This window comes from Callospermophilus lateralis, chromosome 1, assembly GCF_048772815.1.
Source record: "Callospermophilus lateralis isolate mCalLat2 chromosome 1, mCalLat2.hap1, whole genome shotgun sequence".
Classification (NCBI taxonomy): Eukaryota; Metazoa; Chordata; class Mammalia; order Rodentia; family Sciuridae; genus Callospermophilus; species Callospermophilus lateralis.
This window is the reverse complement of record NC_135305.1, coordinates 74909719-74919801: the sequence shown is the minus strand read 5'-3', so window position 1 is coordinate 74919801 and position 10083 is coordinate 74909719.

Below are 10083 nucleotides of genomic sequence, written 5' to 3'. Positions count from 1 at the left end.
CTCTGAGTGCCTGGAGAGCTAGGCATAGTGAAATGAATCCTGGTGGAATGATTTGCTAGAATGCTGGATGCCCCAGGGCCCTCTTTTCAATGTAAATTCTTTCAAAGGAGGTTTCACTTTTATACCATTGATCTGTGGCTCCTGGGGTCTTGCTGATCCCCAAGATGCCCTCAAGGCATCTTTCCTATGGTCTGATTGCAAAGTGTGGTTTTTCAGTGGTGCTAATCTTTTCAGTAACTTTGGCCCCAACTTTATGGACATTCTTTTCTAGTCCACCTGCAAGTTTTTCATGTCTTTCCACTCTTGTTTTTTGTTTCTGATTCTCACTGTAAATTTATCTAAAAGCAGCCAGAATGCCATTGCCCAAATGCTATGTTATCTTGAAAGTTCCTCTGCCACATTAACAGGTCCATCACCTTTACATTCTAGGGCATCTGTAGTCAGAATCTCCAAACGGTCCCAAACTTTTCCTGCAAACCAGATCCAAAGGCTTCTAAAACGTATAGTCAGTTACAGTAAGAGCAAAGACTGATTACCAGTACTAATTATTTGTTAGTCATTGCTATGATAAAAATACCTGATATACACAACTTAGAGGAGAAAAGATATAGTTTGCCTCACAGTTTCAGAAGTTTCGAACCATGGTCAGCCGGCTCTACTGCTTTGGGCTGGAAGCAAAGCAGAACATCATGGTAGAAGGAAGCTGCTCAAATCTCATGAAGTCAGAAAGCAGTGAGAAAGAGAGGTAAGGACTAACAACAAGAGCATCCAGAGATCCCCCAGTGACCTACTTCCTGCAGCCTTGCCCTACTCCCTAGAGTTCCACCACCACGGAGTAGTCCATTTAAGCTATCAATGGTAATTCATGGATGAGGCCAGAGTCCTCATGATCTAATCACTTCCAAAATCCCCACCATCTCTAAACCTTGCTCCATTGGGATCCAGGCATTAAACACATGAGAATTTGGGGACATTCCAGACCCAAACCAAAGAATAATTTATGAGTTAGCAGAGGCCTACCATCATCTGCAGGGAACAGCTCAGAGAACGCTAGGCATTTTTCAGACACTAAAAGGATATACAAAGTACCTTGGGTTAAAACTGCTCCCAGGCCTTCAAATCCATTCTCTAAAAGTGTGTGTGTATGTGTGTGTGTGGGGGGGGGGTTGTGTGTGTGTGTGTGTGTTTTGTTTCTTTCAGAGCTCTCAGTTTCATAGACACCCATCAACATCATGTAGACTGTTAAATTGGTTAACAGATCTGGAAGTCCCCCAGATTCCCAGACAATGCCTCATTCATACCACAGAAAACAATATAAAGTAGAACTACTTAAAAAGATAGTCTATCTTCCAATTGAGACATTTACTAAATTTAGTTTATCCAACTGCTATTAAAAATGCTTTACTTCAGTGAATGGACATTTATCTCAATCTACTGATTTTTTATATTAAATTACTCAAGTTTTTAATTAGTTTGTTGTCATATATAAGTAAACGTTCCCATTTGAAATCTTATTTACACCATTTTTTGGCACTGACTTACTTTTCCAAAGGCTTATCAAAGTTAACGTCAACTAGCCGGATATATATTATCATAAAGTCCAAAGTCGTGATAATTGACAATATGATTTCGTAACACTATATATTAAAGACAATGTTCCAAAGCAATACTTCACATTTAAATGATTGCATTATTAAAAGCATTCAACCCAAAGTTAATTTTCTTTTCCCCCTCCAGTACCTAGATACTCAGACTCATCAATGGCAAAAAAGTACAAAATGAGACCAGAAAAATATAATATATATTAGTATGTACACAACATATTTAATACTATATGTTGTATAAATATATATTATATATAATACACATAATATAAAATATACCCTTTCCTTCATGGTCTGGCAGTTACTATAGAGCTTTTTAGACAGAACTAACCAACCAGAATACATTTGAAGTAAATATGATTAGATCTTAGTATCAGAAAAAACCACCACCTTTTTAAAAAGGCAAATATGAAGTCCCTTCCTAGGACCTTCAAATGATGATTTTTAATTGACAACATAATCTGATGTAGGCCTGAATAAAGGACCATTTACATGAATGCCTCTCACTAGCTGGTCACACCTTTCTTTCAAGTATCTTTTAGCACTCCTTAGCAGTATGTATTATGTCAAGCCCAGGTTTTTAAAATGATGCTGGATTCAAACTAGTTCATTTTTTAAAAAAAAAAATGTTAGTTTATATAATATCCAAGTGGATATTATCACAATTTTTCATATAAAGAAGTGAGCCTCCACTTCTTCATACAAAAAAAATTATAATGATATCATCCACTTTTAAGCAAGGAGCAAAATGTGTGTGTGTGTGTGTGTGTGTGTGTGTGTGTGTGTGTACACACATATTCAGGATATATACACACACACACACACACATATACATACACACACACACACACACACACACACACACACATAAACATTCTCAGGAGGCTGAGGCAGCCTGGGCAACATAACAAGACCCTACCTCAATAAATAAATTAATAATAACAACAATACCTACTTGGAAGAATGCTATAAGGAAGAGGGATAATGACCTAACATAAGGCCTAGCAAATGTTTTATAAATGGTAATTATTCATTCAACAAATATTCATCCAATACTACCATCATGTACTATAAAAATCCATTCTAATCTTTGAGTGTGAATTCTTCACTGCAACAATTCAAATGTGAAAAAGAATAAGCTTACCACTAGCAGGAATATCTTCTTCCAACTTATACATGTCTGGCAAATACTCATTCCTGGAAGGACATCTTATTTATATTAATACATTTATATCCTCATGCAAAGCTGGCATGGTGGTACATGCTTGTAATCCCCATCATTTGGGATGCTGAGGCAGGAGCATCACAAGTTTGAGGTCAGTCTCAGCAACTTAGCAAGACCCTGTTTCAAAATAAAAAGTAAAAAGGGCTGGGTATGGTGGCACATGCTTGTAATCCCAGTGGCTCAAGAGGCTGAGGCAGGAGGATCATGAGTTCAAAGCCAACCTCAGCAACAGCAAGGCACTAAGCAACTCAGTGAGACCCTGTCTCTAAATGTAATACAAAATAGGGCTAGGATGTGGCTCAGTGGTCAAGTGCCCCTGAGTTCAATCCCTGGTACCCCCCAAAAAATAGATAGATAGATAGATAGATAATAAAAAGGGCTGGGGATGTAGATTAGTGGAACAGTGCCCCTGAGTTCAATCCCTAGTATTGCAAGACAAAATTTTTACCCTCCCATAGATACCTTGAATTTGGGAACACTCACTCTTCTTTCCCTCATGGGTCTGATTTTCATGACTCCCTTATTTCTCAAAAACTTTATATAGGAATAAAAAGTTCAGTCTTTCAAATCAGTCAGGGGTTTGATTCCTAGCTCCAATATTTAGTAGTTGTGAAATCTTGGGAATATTATAACCTCTATGAATATATTTATCTCATCCACAAAACTAAAATACTAATAACTGCCTTATAATGGTATCATAAAGGATTAGAAGCAAAAGGTTTTATATTCCTGGTACATAGTTGGCTTTCAATTGATGGGAGCAATTTTATTGAAATTCTTTCAATAAGACATCTCCACCACCTGGGGATGACATGGCATCTCTCCCAGGTGTGATGGTGTCAGGGAGACCAACTGGGACGCAGGACTTTCACCACCCACAGATAACAAAGCCACCTCACCCCCTCATAGTGTCAGCAAAGCCCATCCAGGGAGAAGCTGGAGGCACCTCTTGCTGTCCCAGGCAGGACAGTGTCAGTGGAGGCCTAGTAGAAAAGTATAGCCCAGTAGAGAGGCACACACCCACCTAAGAATAAAGCACTCAGCCCCACCCACGTGTCTGTGGAACTTGGACTTCTATCATCACTGGGTAGTAATGAGATGGCTCCTCTCTTCCTTCAGCTGAATGGGGTCACAGGTGTCACTGTTGAAACGGAAGATTTAAATAAACCCAAAGTCTTAAAATAATACCCAAAGAGTCAAGGATACATTCAGAAACAAAAACCCTCACTATACCATGAACCAAGTAAATCTCAACCTGAAAGAGAAAAGATAATCGACAGATGTGAACACTGAGATAACACAAAGTTTGAAACTATCTTACAAGGAATTTAAATCAGCTATCACAGAGATGCTTTAAAAATCGATTACAAACATGCCCAAAGCAACAGAGTCTCAGAGAAGCAACAAAAGATATAAAGAACCAAATAGAAATTTTCAAAATGGAAAATTACACTAACTAAAAAAATTTTTTTAAAGAAAACCCTGGATGGATGAGCTCAGTTTTAGAATGGAGAACACATAGGAAAGAATTGGTAAACTTGAAGATAGAAGGGGGAAAATATATCACTCCTGCGACTGGCATGTTGAAAGGAAAGGAGAAATATGGTACTGGAAAAGTTTTTGAAAAAATAATGACTAAGAAATCCCTAGTTTGCAAAAGACATTAACCTAGAGAATTCAAATATAAAAACCTACAGAAATTCATGTGACACATGAATCAAAAAGTCTTAAAATGAGAAAGAGGAACAACATATGACATAGAAAGGAAAAACAACGGAAATGATAGTATTTCTTATCAGAAACCCTTGAAGCTAGAGGAAGTCAACATTTTTCAAATATTGAAAGAAGAAACTATGAATGGAAGACCCTATACCTGGTGAAATAATCACCAAGAATTAAAAAGAAATGAAGACATTCTTCAGTGAAGGAAACTTAAAAGAATTTGTTGCCCACACTAATCCTAAAAGAATGGCAAACAAACAAACAAAACACCCCATAACTTTTGAAACAGAATGCAAATAATAAATCAAGCAATCTTTGAACTTCAAAAAGAAAGAAGTAACAGCAGAAAGAATAAAAATCTGGAGAAATACAATAGATTTACCTATCCCATTTGAATTTTCCAAATTTTGTTTAATGGCTAAAGCAGAAATCATAGTATCATATTATGTAGTGCTCAAGATATGTGGAAAAATTATTTAAGACATCTTTATTATAAAAGGGGGAAATTAAAGGAACTTAAAGGAAGATGAAGTTGCTATCCTTCTTTCAAACTAGTAAAATATCAATGCCAGTAAACTGTGTTAAGATACAATACACATATACCATGTAATAGCTAGCACAACTACTAGAAAATCTACACAAAGAGATATACTCAGAAATACTGTAGATAAATTGCAATGGAGCTCTAAAAGTTGTTCATGTAACCTATAGGAAGACAGGTAAAAGATCTCATTCTATTTAAGTCTGGGTAGAAATTGCCAATGGATTAGCCATGCTTTTCACAATATAAGTTGTAGCCCAGCTTCAGTCTCCCTCCACTCTGCTTATAAATAATACAGGAGTCTATACTCAATGGACCCCATCAACAGGCATTCCAGTCTTGGACTCAATGTTAATCAAAAGGTGCATTAAGAAAAATCTTACTTAGGGCTGATGTTTGAACAAGAGGCCTGTTTTCCCAGAGAGTCAACATAGCTCTGATTCAAACAAGATCACAGAAGATAAAATACTTGGACTGCCCTCACTCCCCTCTCCTATCCACATACAGAACACCTTTTATTACATTGCACTTTGGTATAAAGATACAACCACATTAATGTGAAGGTTTCTCAAAGAGACCATCATCTTCTAATATTAACAATAATAATGCTGATGTCATTCATTTATTGGGCACCTGCTACATACCAGACATCTCGTAATAAATTATCATTAATTCTCAATACAAGCTCTGCAAGGCAGATATTATCTCATTTACAAAGTATGCCAGAAGGTGAGTTTACACCTGTCTGGCTCCCCCTATTCAGACTGTGTCTGTACAGAGAATATTGTTCCAAGATTTTTTTATTAATATTTCAGTATTTTTTTCTAAGTACTATAGTTATACATAGTAGTTGGGTTCATTTTGACAAATCATATATGCATGGAATTTGATTTCAGTCCCCATTCCCCCTACTTTCCCTCCTCTCCTCCCTTGCCCTATTCTTCTTCCTTTACTGATCTTCCTTTCACTCATTTACATTATTTTTGACTGGTACTTTCTACATATACATAAAGGTGAAATTCCCTATGATATATTATACATGCTATAACGTAATTTTGTTCAATTCATTCCATATTTTCTCCCCTTTCCTGTCCCTTCTCTCTCCCTCTTGATCTTCTACTCCACTTATCTTCCCTATATTTTTATGATATCTGATCCATGCTTTCTCCGTCTTCTCCTTATTTCCCTCTAGCTCCACATTCAACCCTTTATTTTCTGAGTCTGGCTTATTTCACTGGCTGTTGCATGATGTTCTCCACTGCTATCCATTTGTTAGCAAATGCCATTAATTTTAGTCTTCTTTATGGCCAAGTAAAAATCCATTGTGTATACATATCACGTTTTCTTAATCCATTCATCTATTGACAGGCATCTGGGCTGGTTCCAAAACGTGATTATTGTAAATTGTTTTGCTATAAATACTGAAGTGTCTGTATTCGGATTCAGGTTCTTTTGGATAAATACTAAGCAGTGGGATAGCTGGGTCATATAGTGGTTCCATTTCTAGTTTTTTGAGCAATCTCCATAGTGTTGTACTAATTTGCAGTCCTACCAACCACATATGAGTATACTTTCCCCACCCCCACATGCCTGCAAGCATTTATTATTTGTGTTCTTGATCATTGCCATTCTGATTGTAATGAGATAAAATCTTAGTGAAGTTATGATTTACATTTCCATGATTGCTAGAAATGTTGAATTTTTTTTTCATTTATTTGTTGGCCATTTGTGTTTCTTCTTTAGTTATTTCACCCATTTATTAATTGGGTTATTTGTTTCCCTTGTGCTAAAATTGAGTTATTTATTCTAAATATTAATCCCCTGTCAGAGGAATAGCTGGCAAAGTTTTTTTTCCCACCATTCTAAACTCCCTCTCCATGCTTTTTATTGTTTCCTTTGCTGTGCAGAAGCTTTTTAATTTGAATGTCATCCCACTTATTGATTCTTAGGTTTATTTCTTGAGCTTTAAGGGTCTTGTTGAGGAAATTGGTGCCTGCATGTATATGATGGACTGCTAACCCTATGTTTTCTTCTAGCAGTTCCTAGGTTTATGATCCAATTCCCAAGTCTTTGATTCATTTCAATTTGACTTTTGTGCAAGGTGAGGGATAAAGATCTAGTTTCTTTCTTCTACATATGGATATCCAGTTTTCCCAGCACCATTTGTTTAAAAGGCTGTCTTTTCTCTGATATGCTTTTGGCATCTTTGTCAAGTATCAGATGGCTGTAAGAATGTGGGTTTGTCTCTGTGTCTTGTATTCTATCCTCTGGTCTTCAAAGTCTATTTTGATACCAATACCATGGTGTTTTTGTTCCTATAGCTCTAGTATAATGTGAGATCAGGTATTGTGATGCCTCCTGCATCACTCATCTGGCTCAGGATTGCTTTGATTATTCAGGGGCTCTTATTCCTCCAAATGAATTTAAAGATTTTTTTTCTAGTTCTTCAAATGTTCTTATTAGGCTCAGCACAAATGAATTCCCATAATGCAAAATACAATCCTGAGCCCCAGTGTCCCCAGCCAAGCAAGATCCCAAAGAATAGTGATTTGACATGTTTGTGAAGCATAGTGACTCATCTGCCAACTCAGCTCTGGATGTCTCAGGAGCTGAGGTGACACTATGCTTTTAAGCCACATTTTCCCTTATATTAAGTAGAATAATGATATTGGCCTACTTTCTCAAACAGTGGTTTTAAGAGCAAATGATACAATGTACATATAAGACATGTATGCATGCAGAATCCTTCTTGATTTCAATGTATATAAGCAGCTCTTCTAGGAATTGGTTGCACATTATTGTATAAACAAAACAGTGATCTTAATATATAAGATACTTATTTTGTAGAGACTTTTTTTTAATCCTAATTCAATATTTCCTTAAGCTTGTTCCATGGGATGTTAATAGATGTTTTATAAATAACAATAATCAAATAAAACCCCTTCCAAAAACTTTTTAATCAGTCTAACAGAACGTTTAGTTAAGCAAAGCTAAACAGACTTTTTTTTTGCAGAACTTCAGAAAGCCTTTAATATGCTAATGTGCAATCCTCCAAGGACACTCCATTATATAGTGATTTCCAATTTTATTTGGCCATAGAACCATTTTCTTAGGAAACATCTCTTGGGATAATGCCTAGCAAGTATCTTTTAGGAAATGGAACTCTAATAAACTGTTTTCTTGTTCATAAATTTGCTGAATGAAGCAGAACTTACTCAAATCCCAGAGCTGGCATTTCAGACACATAGAAGAAGGCGAAGTAGCAAATTTTGACTCTAACTGGGTTACTTTTCTAATAACATTAAAACAAATAAGGCTTCTACACAGCAAATGTTTTAGAGATAAAACATTTTGGGGTTCTCAATGTCAGGGTTTGGATATAAGGTGTCCCCCAAAGTTCCCTTACTAATGTTGTGAATGAGGTGAAGTGATTGGATTGTCCATCCTAGTTTGAATGGACTGACTGGGTGGTAACTGTAGGCATATGGGGTGTGGAAGAGCACATCTTCCATGTGGCTCCTTTCACCCCTTCCTCCACCCTTGCTTCCTGACCTCGCCATGAGCTGAGCAACTTTCTCCGCTTGGCCATTCTACCATGATGTTCTGCCTCACCTTGGGCCCAGACCAATGGAGGAGGCTGTCTATGGACTAACCCTCTGAAACTGTGAACCCCAAATAAAGCTTTCCTCCTCTAAGTTGTTCTTTCTGGATATTTTGGTCACAGTGATGAAAAAGGCAGCTTTTTAAGTAAAATCAGAGGCAAACAGATACCATAAAGTCTAAATCTACTTATCACATGCATGTCCTCTCTTCTGACGTCCCCCTTACTTTGCTTCTACTTCAAAACATAATGCCTTAAACTTTCCCATGCATAACCTGGGGTCCAAGTAAAAGACATAAAAACATAGTAAGTAAGAACTTACCCATAAGCAGATTGCCTGAATTGGAGCCCTAGGTCCATTATCCACAATATATGGGCTGTGTGGCTGAAGGCAAGTCACTTCCTTCCCTTGGCCTCAGTTTCCTCCAGTATGAAATAAATATAAAAATACAGGTATCCTCACCCTCTAAACTTAGGAGCTGATGGATTTGTAAAAACATCCCTTGCTCTCTGACTCCTACTTGCTTTCTAAAAATTAGGAATCAAATTGACTTGGAAGGTATGTTATTTTGTCATTTTTTTTTTCAATTTTGTTACCCAAACTCAGTAACTAAATAGATTTGATAGCGAGGAATATGTGTGGTACCTCTTACTAAATATTGTTATAGGATTAAATTAGTTAAGTATATATGAGAGTATCTGGCACACAGTCATTCCAGCTAGTATGGTATAATATTCCATAAGGATTATTCCAGCTAGTATGGTATAATATTCCATAAGGATTATTCATGATAGACTTCTTCTAGGCAAGAGCATATGCTCTGGTACTTTAATCTAAAATTTTACTCAAGGACTGATCCTTAAATTTTATTTATGTATTCATTTGTTTGTTTTTTCCCTAGGGATTTTTTTTTTTTAAGAAAAGATGAGAACATGAAGTTGTGAAGCAAGAGAACTCATTTCTGTCTTTGCAAAAAATTAATTATAACAACATTAGGCAGGGGGATAATCTGGTGGAATTTCAGTTCATTCTTCAAAAAAGTGGAACTAAATTCTCCCCTTTATAGTTTGTGAAATCAGCAGAGAAAATGAATATGAAAGTGCCCTTCAAATGGTAACCCATAACACTTAGGAGAGAAGCTGTCTCTCCAGTTAGATCGCTTCTTATTCTATTTGTGGGATATAACCTCTAAATTACAGACCTGATCCTAAAACTCATATGAAACTCTAGAGTCAACGCAGATCTGATTTTTGCAGAGGAAACCAGAGCATATTTCACAGTGATCTGTGAACCCGTGGTGCTATGACACAACATATTAGAAACAATATTCACTGAAGCAACCAACATTTTATGAGCACCTACCAAGCAGTGGGATCTGTTTTTGTACAG